The 16041-nt window shown below is 46.4% G+C and overlaps 1 protein-coding gene across 1 annotated transcript in view; it reads left to right on the forward strand.

Annotated features, from left to right (window-relative positions):
- Positions 1-16041, forward strand: part of CDH13 (cadherin 13) — a 1031132-nt gene that overhangs the window by 535497 nt on the left and 479594 nt on the right. The window lies entirely within an intron of this gene.

Consider the following 16041-nt stretch of genomic DNA (forward strand, 5'->3'; position numbering starts at 1 on the left):
CCCTGGGGGGATCTCAGAGGAGGTCAGAAACCTTACATTAACATTGGCTTTCCAGAAACCAGCTTGATAATGAAGAGCTATAAAAAGTATAAAACCTTGGACCTGATCATTCTACTTCTAGAAAGCCATCTTAAGGAAATAGAGAGGAATTTAGTTAGATTTTTGTACAATGATGATATAGCAGGACACGATCCTTAAAATGGAAACAGTTGCTAAATATTCAGCAATATATAATGGTTAAATTATGGCACAATTTTGCAAGGAAGTTTTCTACAACCATTTAAAATATTTTTGAAGAAGTTCTAGTTATATGGGAGATTTTCAAGATATTGAATGGAAACAGACACACCAACACATATGGTATCCTCATTACAGATGGAGTATTTACACATATCATGGTGGGTATGTTTGTGAAGAAGCATGATAGAGGAAAAATCAAAGTGTTGGTGGTTGTATTTGGCGTTGTTGATTTTTTTTTCTGATTTTTCTATAATGTACTTGCTTCTCTTTTATATGGAGAAACAAAAGGCTATTTGTAAAAGGATAGTTTCAGAAGTTGACACCTGTTCAAGATTCAGAGACCAAAGTAGTTGCACACAGATATTGGGGTGAGCATTAAATCTCATATAGGCTCCAGGTCTGTCCTGTCCCCTCTCTATGACACCCCCAAGAGCCCCATCTCACAGTCTCTGTTAAGGACCCAAGCCTCTGAGGGCAGTAAGCTCATTTTTCAAGAAATGGGACAGGATTCCCAGCCATTTTCGGGGAAAGCCCTCTGTGGGATGCAGCGCACTGAGCTGGAAGCAGGCACTTGGGAACAAGGCCCAGTCAACAGAGTTTGCTTTCCATCACCATTGCCCATCACATGCGCATTTCCCTGGATTGGGCTCTGGGGGGTGGCGGCCAGTTTCTAGGAGTGGACTTGGCATCTCTGGTTTTCTTCGTCAAAACACCGTGCAAGAACATCCCAATCCCACTTCAACAAAATTACTTCCTCTTCCCTAAAAAAACCTCCATATTCTTCCTTTTCTGCAGACAGAGGGTGGAGAGACATTGCATTGGCAAGTCAAGTGCTCTGGCTGGGAAATGGGTACCCTGGGTCTAGCCTCCTCTGTCACCATGAGATACTGACCTTGGGAAGACCCAGTAAGCACTGGTCCTCAGGATTCCACCCATAAAATGCAGATAACACTTGCCTAGCTACCAGCTGGATTGCTGTGAGTTTCCAGTGAGGAGAAGATAGAAGAGGGCATTAGAGGCATTAAAATACTAGATAAATACAGGGCAGTGGGTGAGGAAAGGCCCATCCAGCCTCATGCTGAACGGTGTGTTCCAGGGTCCCGGGTCCTGGGAGGACCTCCCTCTCAGGAACTTTGCCAAAAGGCAGATGCTGTGAGCATCTGCAGGGGGTACCATCTGTCAGAGGATGCCAAAGGGTGACCAGTGTGCATCCTCAGCGAACCCCCGGCGGGGAATCTGATTGTTGTAGAAATTGAATGTTGGCACCCTCAGAAGTTCCCAGGTCCAGCTGGACTTGATGCTGACCACAGGTGACCTGGCAGCTGTCAGTGTCCAGGTGCTGTGGATAAGCCAGCTGCAGACCATGGGTAGATGCCCTCTACTTTTTCCCTGCCTGTGATAGGAATATCTCTTAATTTTCAGACACAAGGAACTAAAGATACGATACATTTCATAATTTCATAGCATGGTGATTCAGACCTCTGCCATTCAAGTCTCAGCACTGCCGTTTACTGTGCTGTTTTATCTTGGGCGACCCACTTACCCTCTCTGAGGATTTTTGATTCTCCTCCACAAAGTGGGGATAGTACCAGCATCTCTAAGGACTGTATAAAATGAAATAAAATTATTTTTGCAAATTCTTAGCACAATGCCCAGCACCTAGTGAGCGTTCAGTAAATCAGAGCTGCTCTTATTCATTCTTTTGCTGAAAAAGATTTAAAATTTTTGGTTAAGTTCCACAAGTTTTTAACATCAGTTTCCTACCTTCAACCGTGAGAAGGTTGACGTCTACCACAGACTCATGGTTTTTCCTTCTATCCTGACAGGAACTGAACTTCATAGCATTTGCTGCTCCTCTTTTAAGTAAAGAGAGAGATTCCTGGAGGAAGCTGAGCTCTAGAATTACTAGGAAATTAAGAGGGTACAAGATAAAGAATAAAGGAGCAGAAGTCTTCTTGGGAGTGTTCTGTAGCCTGGAAATAGGACTAGCGTGAATCAGAGAAACTGGAAAAAAACTGGCTGCCAGGAGTGAGAACTGGTAAATGAGAGGCTGAGATGCCTTTTTGGGGTGACTCCGTAAGAGCTATTTTAAGAGCTGAACAAGAGTTTGGATACATGCATGGCTAATTGATCCTCTGATGTTTGTGGGACCCAAAGGTGGTTTAAAACTTCGTCACCCTTTTGGGAGTCCTTCCACATTCAGAGAGAGATTTCTGGGCTCCATAAACCAGGGCCCACCTCAGAGTGAACATTCTCCTTAGATGGCAATGACCTTGATCTCCAGGGACAGTGAGGGGCAGATGCCTTGGGGCAGTTACAGCGGGAAGAACTCAAACACCAACATTCAGGGACTCACAGGGAGTGGGAGTGAGGAGAAGGCGGCCTTTGGTCCATCAGGTGGCTTGGTTTTGATGTTGCCAAAGAGGCCAGTCAGAGATTTTCTTTGAGGAGAATTTTTGATTCGTGAAGTGTCCCTTTCCTCTGGCTTCCGAAAGCTGAATGCAGGGCTGTCAGGTACAGCTGTGCAGGGATTTTACTGCCCAAGGGGGATGGCTGAGGGATGAGAAAGGCCTCATCCAGCCCCCAGTTTACTCGCCAGAAGCTGCACTGCAGTTCAGGGCTGTGTCCACAGGGAGAGGGCGGCCCCTTTCTAATGCTCACAAAGGTATCAGAGGGCAGGGTTGAGTAGAAAACCCCATGATTTTTTTATTTTTAATTTGGGTCACTTTAATTTTTATGTAAATGATAATAGTGATTAATATCAACGGCTCTGGGGTCAGAAAATTGTTGTTCAAGTCTCAGCACTGCTGCTTACTGAGCTGTGTGATCTTGGGAAACCCACTTACCCTCTCTGATCTTGTGATTCTCATCCATAAAATAGGGATCGTACTAGCAACTTTAATGCTTGTATTGAGTTGGCCGAAAAGTTCATTTGGGTTTTTCCATAAGGTGTTACAGAAAAACCCAAATGAACTTTTTGGCCAGCCCAATAAAAGATGAAATGACTAGTTTTTGCTAACTAATAGTTGCTAAACAGCTAGTAAAATAGAGTCTGGTCTGTAGCATAGAGCATCTCATATTTTTCCTTAAAGTGAGGCCATGTAGTATGTAGCAGTTACAAACATAACTTTGCATGTAACCATGCTGGCTGAATTAAAAGCACAGCTTTTATGGACTAGCTATGGGAACTTGGGCAGGGTATCTGCCTTGATTTTATCATCTGTGACATGGGGACAGTAATAATACTGATCTCATAGGATTTAATGGACTAAATGAGTTAATGCGTGTCAAGAGTTTGGAACAGTAGCAGGAACATGGTAAGCCCCTTACAGTCTCATCACATGAGTGAGAATTAGTGAGGGGAAAGGCAAAGGAGGTAAATGAAAACTGGTGGTGGCCCAGCCTTCCCATCTCAAGCATGAACTTCTCTTAAATAATCGTGAGTTTATTTGTGGTTTCATAATGTACTCCGTAGCACATCGATTGATTCGTCAATTCATTAATTCTTAATATGTTTGATTGATGACCTGCAGGATGAGGAATATAATGGGAAATGAGACCCACCAGGTTCCCTGACCTCACGGAGCTTTCATTTTAATGCCTAAGCTTTGTTTCAAAATAAACGGATTTAAGTTCCTCGCCACTGTGTACAGGTGACATGCCAGGGAGTTGTGCCGTGTTGGTTGTTCGTCTTGGTTTACCCCTGGCGCAGGGCCACATGTGCCCAGTGGAGAGGCTGCTGGGGCTTGGTGCGCATACAGTGTCTGAAAGGAGTACCAGGGCTACAGCAGCCAAACGGCGGCCTGGCGTGAGCCACTCTTCACCAGCCTCGCGAGGACCCAGTTTCTAATGCCGGGTCCCCCATGCCTCTCGCTCTTCAATTTAGTCTTTCTCCTGTTTTCTTCGTGTCCCTGCTGAGGAAGGTCCCTACCTATTACTCTCTGTTTGGTTCTGCTATTTCTGGATTTAATGAGAACTGGGTTCCTGCCTTCTCAATATACTTTGGGCACAAGAAAGTTGCAAATCCACTTCATTTCAAGCACCTATTTAGAAATGATTTACCGTCTTAGTGCTGTTAGATCCATCTTGTCCCTGGTGGGCATTGTGGTTGGTTGCAGATCTGCTTCTTCAAAGAGCAGGATCCTGGGTCTCCAATTCCCACATTTTACTTTCCCCTCTTGCAAGTTTAAAAAGCAGAGAGCACATGGGTGAATTTTGTTCTTGTTTATTTTAAAGGTAAGTGCTGTTCACATGCAAGTTCATGCTATGGTGCTAGCATTTTCCAAATCCAGCAAGAAAGCATTGTGAACTGAGCCTCAGAGATTTGCACGAAAAGAAATAGTCTGAGATGAATTTGTCCTTGAGCCCCTGAATGTGTATCATCATTAAAGTTACTGTTTATTGAACTCTACATGGCTGATGTTGTGCTAAACAAGTCATATACATTGTCTTACTTAATCCATTTCACACAAGAGACTTCAGAAGTAGGTGATAACACCATTTTATAGACAAGCAAGTAACTGTTAAATAACTTTTTCAAGGTCTCCCAGCTGGTGTGTGTTGAATCTGGGGTCCATATCTGTTTCTCTCCACCTCTAAAGCCCTGAATTATCAATTACTAAGAAACACTTCCTCCTATTTTACCTCCAACTAGACTCTGATGTCTAATCTGCAAATTCCTAGGCCTCTTTCCCAGGAACTCCACTTATTGGAAGGGGATTTGACTCGCTGGATGATCTGTTTCTTCTTAAATACTGTCTTTTTTCAAGGCCCACGGCCACCTGCCCACTCTCCCTGCTGCCGCCCCCAAAGGGCTTCCCATGCTTCTGACCCGAAGTGGCACCTGGCAAAATAATTTAGCTCCTGCAGTATTGGAAGCTGACATATTAATGCAAAGCCTCCTGAAATATTACTCATTATTATGCATTTTGCCAGTGTTTGAGTGATTTGTGAACTCTTCACTGGAATAAAGTACTGTAAATGATTCATGAATGACCAAGTTTATGAAATTCTATAAAAATATTAGCAGGTGGTAATGATTCACTCACACTGTGACTATAATCTGCTGGCTGCAAATTTGTCAATATGGGAGGACAGGAGTGGAGGGGGAGACAGAGTCTGTTAGGCGGGTGGGGGGTTGGAGTTGGGCCCAGCAGGGGTGAGAGGTGAAACAGGAAACAGGACCTTGGTAGTGGGCAGGTGTCACGGGCAGGATACCTTTGCCCTGCTCCATTGTCCACCGTGGGAGATACACCAAGCACTGGGGATGTCACAGTTGGATGGGACAAGAAGGGAGCACTTGGAAAGAGACCAAGAACTGACATTTACTGAGCACCTATGAAATCCCCAAGAACTCTCTAGACCTCCACATTCACAAACTTTATTATCTTGTCCTTACTGACGTGTTAGCTGAGGGCCAAAGTGGTTCCCAAGATATATTATTGTTTAATGTGGCTGTTAACATTTATTGAACACTTACAATGTGCCAGGGCTCCATGCTAGATCCCTAAGTGATGATCTCATTTAACGTTTATAAAGGTGAGCTTGATGCGGTTATCATTCTCAATTATAGAACTGGTAAAGGGAACCATCTGTGTTCTTGGTCTTAGAACTCGAGTAGGATTTCACTGTGTCCTTCTGAAAATGCGCCCACATTTTCTGGGATACAACTTGCTCTCCTTTGAGCCAATTTCTGGATAAGTTTTGACTTTATGGCTAAGAGTATTACTGTGAATTTGGAATACACCAGACAGGCAAAGGGTATCTATCCTTGCTCCTGTGTTTCCCTTCATTTGTGGCTCCGCCCCAATGCTAACACATATGACAATTTAGCAGAAAGTACATTAAGATGAAAAATGCTGCTGTCACGTGGAAGTATGTGTATCATAATGCCAGCAATCATAAGACAATTGGGAGATGTAGATTTACTCAGATTAGAGAGTTATAACAACGTCCATGCCGTACATGGATGATGCACACATTACCTTGCTAGAATTGAGCTGCCCTTGATAATACTTGGACTTGGAAATCCTCCTTCAGCCCTCAGTTTTGGGGACAAGCTAATTCTTTCTTCATCCTCCAGTCTGATCTTCCCCATGGTTGTCTTTCTTAGTTGTGATTCCTCCAACTAACGTGCAAAGAAAAGGGTTTATTGTAGGGTACAGATGGCTTATAGAATTGCCAAAGAGACCCAACAACCTGGTTTACATGTAAAACGACCAGAAACAGGGGTGCCACAGGAAATACCCAGCCATATATGATAAGATTCTAGTGCAAGGGTTCTCAACCTCAGTACTACTGACATTTAGGGCTGGATAATGCTTTATTATGGGGGCTGGCCTTGGGCATCGCAAGGTGTTTAGAAGTGCACCTGGCCTCTAGCCACTAGATGCCAATAGTATCCCCCAATCCCAGTCATGACAATCATCCACATACTGCCAATTGTCCCATGGAGGCAAAATTGCCCCCAGCTGAGAACCACTGTTCTAGAGGAGTCATCATCACTGCCACCTCCTCCTGTCACCCTTCTCCTACGATGCTCAGAGCTGGGTGGTAGCGACTCTGCCTTGGCTGCCCTGAAATGCTGGGTGACTCTGCTCCCATGCTTTCCAGAACCTCCAATCCCCAAAGCAGAGCCACTGCATGTGTCTCTCACTTCCCTCACCGAGTGTCATGATGAGATGTGTTCAGGGAAGACCCTGTATCATAGGAAGGACCCAGCTGAGCTAGCAAGGGGCCTGGGGCAGGGGCTGTCACCTTCAGGGTCAGCCATGCCATCTGGGATACACCTTGCTCTGGATGAGTTATATGGTACAATTTATTGCAGGTGAGAGGCAGGCAGTGATGAGGATGGCTAGCCGAGAGCCAGTGACCAGTCCTTGCCTGGAGAGTGTGGCTTCACCCCTGTGATCTCGTCTCAACATTTTGGTCCTGTCGATCAATAAGACATATGGCCTAGGAAAGCATCCTAACTGGGAGGAGACAGAGGACTTGGGTTAAAAGTTTAGGCTTTGGAATCAGACCTACTGAGGGTAGACAGACCCTGCTAACAGAGGAACCATATGAAATTGCCATTTTTATAGTTGAAAAAAGGGTGAATAGCGGCCACTTCATGGTTTGTCCTGATACTGTATCACCTTTGGCAAGTTATTTTCTTCTCGACCTGTTTTCTCATCTTTAGAATGAGGGTGAGGCTGCAGGACCATCTCCCCGTGGTGCTGTAGGTAGTGAGCGGGCTGTGTACGAATGGCGCTCCACACGACCGCTTACTTAGCGTTCCAGAACTGGAAGCCATCACTTCATGTACCAGTTTCATAGTTGAAGCTCCCTGCAGGGGAAATAAAGGTGAAGCAGGTGCTAGGCATCCAGCGAGCAGTTCAGTGGTTGAATGTCAGTAACACCGTGTGTTCGTCCGGAGAAGGCAGTCATCCAAATGGGCAGTTTTCAAAGCTCGGCCCCCCAGGCCAGCAGCAGCATCTGGGAACGTGTTAGAAATGCAAATTCTCAGGCCCCACATTGGGCCTAACAAGCCCTCCAGGTGGTTCTGATGCTGGCAGACGTTTGAGAACCCCAGGTCTAAATACACTAAGTGTTAACTTCAGGGCAGCTGGCTTGATTCATTAATTTGCCTCAGGGAAGGTGGCCTTTGAGCCATTTCCATTACAGTGCTGCTGGGGTCATAGGTGTGTGCCTGAAAGGTGCTTATTTCTCCAGGTGCTCTGGTACGCCATGTGAAAGGCCTCTCAACCCAATCCATACTCTCCAAATCTGCCTTTGTTTTTGTTTCGTTAATGGCCCCCGAGAGCCAGGCAAATTTGTCCCAAGCCTCTTTGCTCTTTCTTCTCTAGACTTTGGATGACTGTTAAATACCATGTTACTGAGTCTTTGCTTATTTCTCAGACCAACCTTTTAGGCCAGAGATGAAAGTGTCTTCAGAAGATTTGAGCCAGTTCAGGCAAAAAGAATTCCGGATAGGAAGAAGCTGGCCCTGGGCTCAGCAGAGCCAGCTTTTCTGCCATCTTAGATCTGTAACCTTGAGTAAGTTATTTGTGGTTCTCAGACTTTTCTGCACTTCAAAAAAATCACCTGGGGAGCTTTTAAAACCCCTATTGCCCAAGCTGTACTCCAAACCAATTAGATCAGAATGTGTTGGAGTGGGACCAAACCTCAGTCCATTGATGAAACTCTTCAGGTGTTTCCACTGTGAAGCTAAGTTTGAGAACCACTGAGTTAATATAATTCATTGATGCCCCAGTTTATTCATCACTAGGATTGGGGTTAATGACACCAACCCGGTGGATTTGTTGTGAATGTCAAATGAGATATACAGGTAGGAGTTCCTAACACACAATAGCAGAGAACCAAAGATATTATCTCCCCTCAGTCAACCGCTTCACTCAGTGACTATCTGAAACAAACTACTTTCTCATGTCTCTTTTGAGACAAGCACTTAAAAAACTGAAATGCAGAGAAACGCAATTTGATAAATAAGTAAGCGGATTGTTTTCTGACTCACTTTAGAAAAAATTAATTCAGGAATTGCTCCCAGCCTCTCCCCGCGCCAGTACCTCCAAGCATCTCCGTCTGACTCTTTCCCGATTGGCTCTTCATGTTACCAAGCGCCTCATTTTGCAACCTGGGCTTATCTGCCAGGTGCACCTGGTGAAAGTGAGGCATGAAGAGGTTAAACGACACCGCTGCAGCAGCCACATACATGGATTAGACCACCAAGTTGCTCCCGACTGATTACTTATTTGGTCCACTAAGCAAAGCTGCTTCCTCACTCCGGGCTATGGAAACATATTTTCTAAACTCCATTAGCACAAACTCCTCAGAAGAGGTTCAACTTGAATCTTGGCAGGTGGGAGAACCCCACATTCCTCCTCAACTTTCTCCTCCCCTCGCCTCCCAGGCACCCAGCCCACAGTCTGGACCTACCAAACGTTCATGGCATGAATAAATGTGTGATGATCAATTTTTCTTTTTTTGTGTGTTTTTTTGTTCTAGTTATCTAACTATAACCAAATCTTTTTCCTCGTAGCTTTTTTTCAAATGACTTGGTGGCTTTTTTTTTGCCCAAGGTGCTGAAGAACCACACAATATCAGGACTGCAAGAGCCTTTAGACCCATTTTATCTCACCTGCTAACTTTATAAGTAAGAGCAAGTTCGATAATTGACAAATGGTTTTGACCCTCAGTACTGAAACAAAAATGCTGCTGCGATTTTGTTGTCCTTCCAAAACAGGCACGGTGGCCACCCCTCCGGGACTAGACCCTGCAAACACAGATAAGACGCCCGTTCTAGCTTCCACCCCCCACTCTCCATCTATTTGCATCATCAGCAGGCATACAGGGCTGGTTTCGGTTTTTTTCACATTTTGTAGAAATGAGCTGGGGGGGGGGAAGGAAGGAGGGGTTTGTCGGGAGCCGGGAGGAGGAGCGGGGAGGAGCCGAAGAGAAGGTGAAGACGGGCTGTCCTCCTCCTCTGGCCCCTTAAATTGAGCTTGACACTTTGGGGTTAGAGGGCAGAAAATGATGGAAATTATTTTTTTTATGAGATACTTTGCAAAATTGGAGGACCAGAAGCTAATTAAACCAATGGCAAAAGACCGGGTAAGATTCCAGGTTCAAGCACTACAGCTGTGAGGCCAAGTGACAAAGGATGACAGTTCTAAAGCAGGCCATCCCCCTGCCTAGAGACTCCTGCAGCACCTTGGCACGGGAAGGGTCAGTAACTAGGGGGTGGATCACCATGGCGAAGCTCCCTCGAGTGGCCCAGATGAAGGAGGAAGAAGCTGACACCGATCAGGGCACACTTGTGAAGTCAGCTTTGGGTTTCCCAGGACGTACCTGGAGTGATGTTGTGATGGGGGCTAAGTTCCCTTTGAGCAGGTGGAAACCCAGAGTCCCGTGATGGGGAATAAGTGCACAAGTGACCCATGTCCTCACTGAGTCTGCGGAGCTACTGACCTCCAGGTCACCCACCTCAGTTCTGGCCAGCCCCCTGCTTAAAGTTTAATTGAAACAGACTGCATCAATTAGAGATTGGAAATGGAGTGAATCTGTGAGCAAAATCCTGGGAAAAAAAGAGTGTGGAAGAGCCTGCTCTTCTGCCAGCTGAGCCTTCTCTTCCAGCCAAGAGTTGTGTATGAAAGTGGACAGCACTTACGGAGAGGCGACCTGGGACTACCAAAAGGTTGTGCACACACGAAGGCCAACATGCACTCAGCAGCCCCGTCAAACATATTTCAGATCAACTACAAGATTTATTGACTCAGCCGACATCGATGGGATGCCTAACTCATGCCAGCCATTGGTTCAAGTTACTGGGGATAGAGCAGCAAATCACCAGCAAGTTTCTGCTTCATGGAACTCTGTCAATATACAGACATTAGTGGGTATGTAACACATCAGGTGGTTATACATGCTGGGAATAAAAATGGAGCAGATTAAAGATGCAGAGAGTGATGGAAGCAGCTGCGTGGTCCAGGCAGGCCTCACCTGGAGTTGACATTTGCAGGGAGGCCTGATGGAAGGTCTGAGGGCAAGAATGCTGTCGTTCCCTCTCAGGTATCCTTGACATCAGGGGTTCTCATCCAGGGTGACTGTGCCCCCCCAGGGGACATCTGGCAATGCCTGGTGACATTTTTGGTTGCCCCAACTTGGTGCTACTGGCATCTAGTGGGTCGAGGTGAGAGATGTTACTCAACCTCCTAGAAGGCACAGGACAGACCCCATGTGTCATGCTTTGCAGGCACCAGCATGGGGCTGGCCTCTTAGAGGATCTGGTTTGTTCACTGAAATACTCATCAGGCTTGAATAGACAAGAGGTCTGTTCATTTCTAGGGCACAGCAGCACGGGATACTGTCCCTGTCCTTATAAAGCTCTTGGTCTAATTGGGGATGATGATTTGTAACAAGATACCTACACCACCATGGGACAAGGGCAGGGCCAGGGACAACCTTACAGAGCGTGGCCATCAAAGCAAGTGATGAAGAATGAGGAGGAGTGTTAGCCAGGGGACAGGAGGGGGCAGGGCAGGAGAGTGTTCCGGAGAGAGGGGGCAAAAGAGCTTTAGCTGCTTTGGAGAAGTGGGACAGTGACTCCTGAGGGAAATAGGAAATGGACTTGACTAGCGAGGAAGGGGGGACCAAATGCCAAGGAATGCGCTTAGATGTAATAGCCCTTGGTGACGGGCAGACGTTAGAGTATTTCAGGCTGAAGAGTGACACGATCAGATTTGAATTTTGCCCAGACCACTCTGCTTGCCAGTGGAGGACAGTGAGAGACAGCGAGTCCTGTCCCTGGGTCTCTGAAGCCAGAGTGGCACAAGTCAGATAAATGACGTCCTCTCCAGGAAGACCTGCGTGGTGAATTCAAACTCATGGTGAAGACATTCAATATACCTTTGGGTGAAATAAGTAGCAAGAATTGGGGGACCTGGTCCCACCAGGGCTTGCAGAGTAGGGTAAGGAGCTTGGATTTTATTCTAAGGAAGCCTAGGAGGGCTTTAAGCAAGGGAGTGACATCCAATTTGCATTCCAGGAGGATAAGATTTATTCAAGAAAGTCAACAATAACATTCAAATTGCCATGAAATAGAAATTAATTCAAAAATGCATTCATTTGTTGAGAACCCACTACCTAGCAGGCACTGGGAGAGAGAGATAAAAGATAAACCCTGCCTTCCCCGAGCTCAGCCTTAAAGTTCCCTTCTAGACAGTAAACCAGAAAACCTCTCCTTATTCTAAATCCATGGGTGGAGGGGTGGGGAATGCTTTATGTGTTTGCCTGGTCCTTCCCATTTAGTTTGGCTCAATCTCCAGGCCAAGAGAGCATTCCCTGTTAAAATTCCAAGCTTTTAGTTCTGTCTTCTTTGTGAGTTTATCAGTGGGCTATCTCAAAATTGTTTATTAAACACTGTTGGCTGGAGCTGTTAGCTGTTGATTTGTTTGATTTGCAGCTGTTTTAGGATCTTTATTATGAAGCAGGCTTATCTTGTTCTTGCAATAAGGTGTTATGTGGCAAAAGATCATTTCCATATTAATTTTCTTTCTTCTGAAGGTATGGATATTTGCATAATGGACTCCTTTAAGCAAAGTCCATGTTTCTGGTACCATGTTGGAAAGATGACATGCTTGCTAAAGGCGCTTGATTGTGTTCTGTCATTTGTAGATGCTCATTCCCTGCCTGCAGCTGGGGTCAAACTGAGCCTTGGTCAGTGTGCCAGACCAGGCACTCCAAAGGTGGGATAAAGTGAAAGACAGGAGAGAAGGCATCCTCATTAAATGATGGCTTAGCAGGCCAAACATTAATGGATCCAAGACTAGGTTGACGATGTTTGACGATGAGAAGTCGGGAGGAGAGCCCTGTGTCCTTCCAAAGTGGATCATACCGTCCTGGCTTGGGGTGCGCATTGAGTCAATGGCTAACACCTGGGGGACGGCACAGGTAAAGGTGGTAGACCCAAGGTAGAGGTCTTCAGCAGCTGGTCATAAAGGCTCAGAAACCTGGGGGACTGGCATTTCACAATTTGTAATGCATTTTCTATTCCTTTTGAGTTTTTTTTGTTTTGTTTTTGTTTTAACATCTTTCTTGGAGTACAATTGCTTTACAATGGTGTGTTAGTTTCTGCTGTATAACAAAGTGAATCAGCTATAAGTATACATATATCCCCATATCTCCTCCCTCTTGTGTCTCCCTCCCACCCTCCCTATCCCACCCCTCTAGGTGGTCACAAAGCACCAAGCTGATCTCCCCGTGCGATGCAGCTGCTTCCCACTAGCTCTCTATTTTACATTTGGTAGTATATATAAGTCCATGCCACTCTCTCACCTGATCCCAGCTTAGCCTCCCCCCTCCCCATGTCCTCAAGTCCATTCTCTATGTCTCTATGTCTGCGTCTTTATTCCTGTCCTGCCCCTGGGTTCTTCAGAACCTTTTTTTTTTTTTTAGATTCCATATATATGCGTTAGCATACGGTATTTGTTTTTCTCTTTCTGACTTACTTCACTCTGTTTGACAGACTCTAGGTCCATCCACCTCACTACAGATAACTCAATTTCGTTCCTTTTTATGGGCTGAGTAATATTCCATTGTATATACGTGCCACATCTTCTTCATCCGTTCCTCTGTTGATGGACACTCAGGTTGCTTCCATGTCCCGGCTGGAGAAAAGGGAATCCTTTTGAGTTTTTAATGCAGAGCCTAATCCTGAACTCTACGTCACCTTAGTTCCTGTTTAGTGTTTCTAACTCTCTTTTATGTGAGGCTCTCTGTTAATTACCAGAAGTATTTAGTCTCTGCCCGCCTACAGAAAAAGTTTGGTGACCTCTGAACTAGATGGGCTGTCATGGCCCTTAGGAATTGGCAGCTCCATAGTCCTTTGACAACCTGAGAGCAGTTTTTGAGACCATAGTCAGTCCTGAAAGGGAGCTTATACATTTCCCTTTTCTGGAGATTTCCAAGGAAAGGCTAAATTTGTGGGGGTGCTGTCAGGCTCAGAGGTGAACTAACTCCACTGAGACAGGCTCCCCAGAAGCATTTTCATGGAGATGCAGCGAACCCCACTTCTAGATCAAGGGCAGGGGCTGCCTGAGTGTGTCTGCACTCTGCTTCCTGAATAAATTAAATAGTGGTTAGAAAAGGCTTTGCAAAGGGAGAACGACCGTGCAGATGCTGTGTATAAGATGAAGCTTATCCTTGCTTCCCTTTCCTGGCAAGTTTCCCTTGGGAGCGTCGCATTGCTCGGGGGCTCGAGGCAGGCTGGGGCTGTCCAGCCCGTGGGCTGCACCTGAGGCCAACTCTTACTCTTGAAGTAATAGAATAAGCACCACCACGGTGATGCTGAGACTGTCGCTTTGGGGGTTCACTCTGCCCTCACTACCCTGGCATTGACTCAGTGTGTTAGGTAACCAGTGTTAGTTTCCTGTTTCTGCCATAACAAATGATCACAAGCTTGGCGGCTTAAAACAACACAGATCTGTTACCTTCCAGTTCTTGAGGTAAGAAGTCAAATAGGGGTCTCCCTGGGCTAAAATCAAGGTGTCAGCAGGAAGGGCTGGTTCCTTCTGGAGCCTCTAGGGGAGTCGGTTTCCTTGCCTTTTCCAGCTTCGAGAGGCCCTGGCCTTCCTTGGCCTGTGGCCTCTTCCTCCGTCTTCACAGCTGGCAATGGTGAGGTGAGTCCGCGCACACTGTTTTCCCTCCCCTTCCCTCTCCCACTTGTAAGGACCTTGTGACCACATTGGGTCCACCTGGCTTATCCAGAAAAATCTTATTCTAAATTCAGCTGATAGGAAGTAAAGGCAAAGAGCAGGTTAGGAATCAATCCAAGGTCACACAGCTGGTAAGTGATAGATGATCTCACCTTTGGCCCCAGCTACTGTCACTCTAGAACCTGGGGACAGAGGGCATAGCCGGTAGTGTGAGCACGGGGCTCCCCTCTTTTGCTGGCTGTAGATCGGGTGATAACGGGAGGGAGCGGTAACTCACAGCCGACCCTCAGTGGCACCCCTGTGATTCCCTTTCTTAAGGTCAGAGGCAGATTGTCGTTTCTCTGATGTGTTTTCCTACCAGAACTTAAATGTTCCAGCTTCTTTCACGCTTTGCTCGTTTCCCTTCTTGAAGTGTCATCTTGATGTTGTTTGAAGATCATTTTCTTCAGAACAAGTGAGAAACAAGGAACAGTTGGACACTTGATTTTTGTTTGCGCCTGAAGCGGCCTCGGGCTCAGAGCTGCTTTGGCTCTATCACTTAGCATGAGGTGCTGCTCTGAGGCTTCTTTTCCACAGGCGAGGCAGGGGCAGTGGCTGGGGTGTTAATTCCTCAGCCTCAGGAGGCAGGTCCCTCGCACCTGGTCTTGACCCCAGGCTAGCCTTCGCCACAGGGGAAAGCGCCCTGGTGTTGGACCCAGTCAGCTCCGAGGCCAGGTTCCTGCCCCAGTGCAACCCACACAACGTAGCCACAGCCAAGCTCCACCTCACACTGTGTCCAGCTCAGATGAAGCCCCTTTCTTCAAAGTGAACTGTCCCCTAGCACACTAGGGATTTGAGAGTGAACAAAACACATCTGCTGCTCCCTCAGGAACCTTGAAGGAAGAGACTGTTTTTGTGCATTTTTCACTTGGAGAAACGAAGTCTTAGGGAAGTGTCAGGAAGCAGGCCACACAGCCGGTAGGTGACACAGTCAGGTGACAGACCCACTTCTTTCCCATCCAGAGTCCAGGCTCCACACACTGGGTCTGTCACACAGCATTTAAATGCTGGGTTTGCTCACTGTAAACCAGTGGTTCTCATTTAGGACTCATATTGGCCCCCAGGGGACAGTTGGCCATGTTGGGAGACATTTTTGGTTAATACAACTGGGGGAGGGGTGCTACTGGCATCTCGGCGGTAGTGACCAGGAATGCCACTAACCATCCTACAATTCACGGGACAGTCCTCACCACACAGGATGGTGCAGCCCCAAATGCCGTAATAGCACGCTGGGAAACTCTGGTGTAAAACGAGAATAGGAAAACCTACCCTATAGGGTTGCTGTGAGCTTTGAAAGTGGTAACGTACGTGCTCAAACGTGGTAAATCTTCTGTCTACCAAGCCCTCTTTTCACCAGCCAGACTTCATTTTAGCCGGAATCTTGATATGCTGGGGGCTCCACCTGTCCAGAGATCCCCCCTTAATTCTGAGAAGCAACCAGTAATAGGGTTCTAGGAGAACTCACCGGTGCTCATTTTTAATTCTGCATGGTGTTTTAATCTTTGTTTTTCCTCATTGTGGAAGACAAATTCCATTTCCTTACTCCTGA

Source organism: Grampus griseus, assembly GCF_964374135.1.
Source record: "Grampus griseus genome assembly, chromosome: 19".
Classification (NCBI taxonomy): Eukaryota; Metazoa; Chordata; class Mammalia; order Artiodactyla; family Delphinidae; genus Grampus; species Grampus griseus.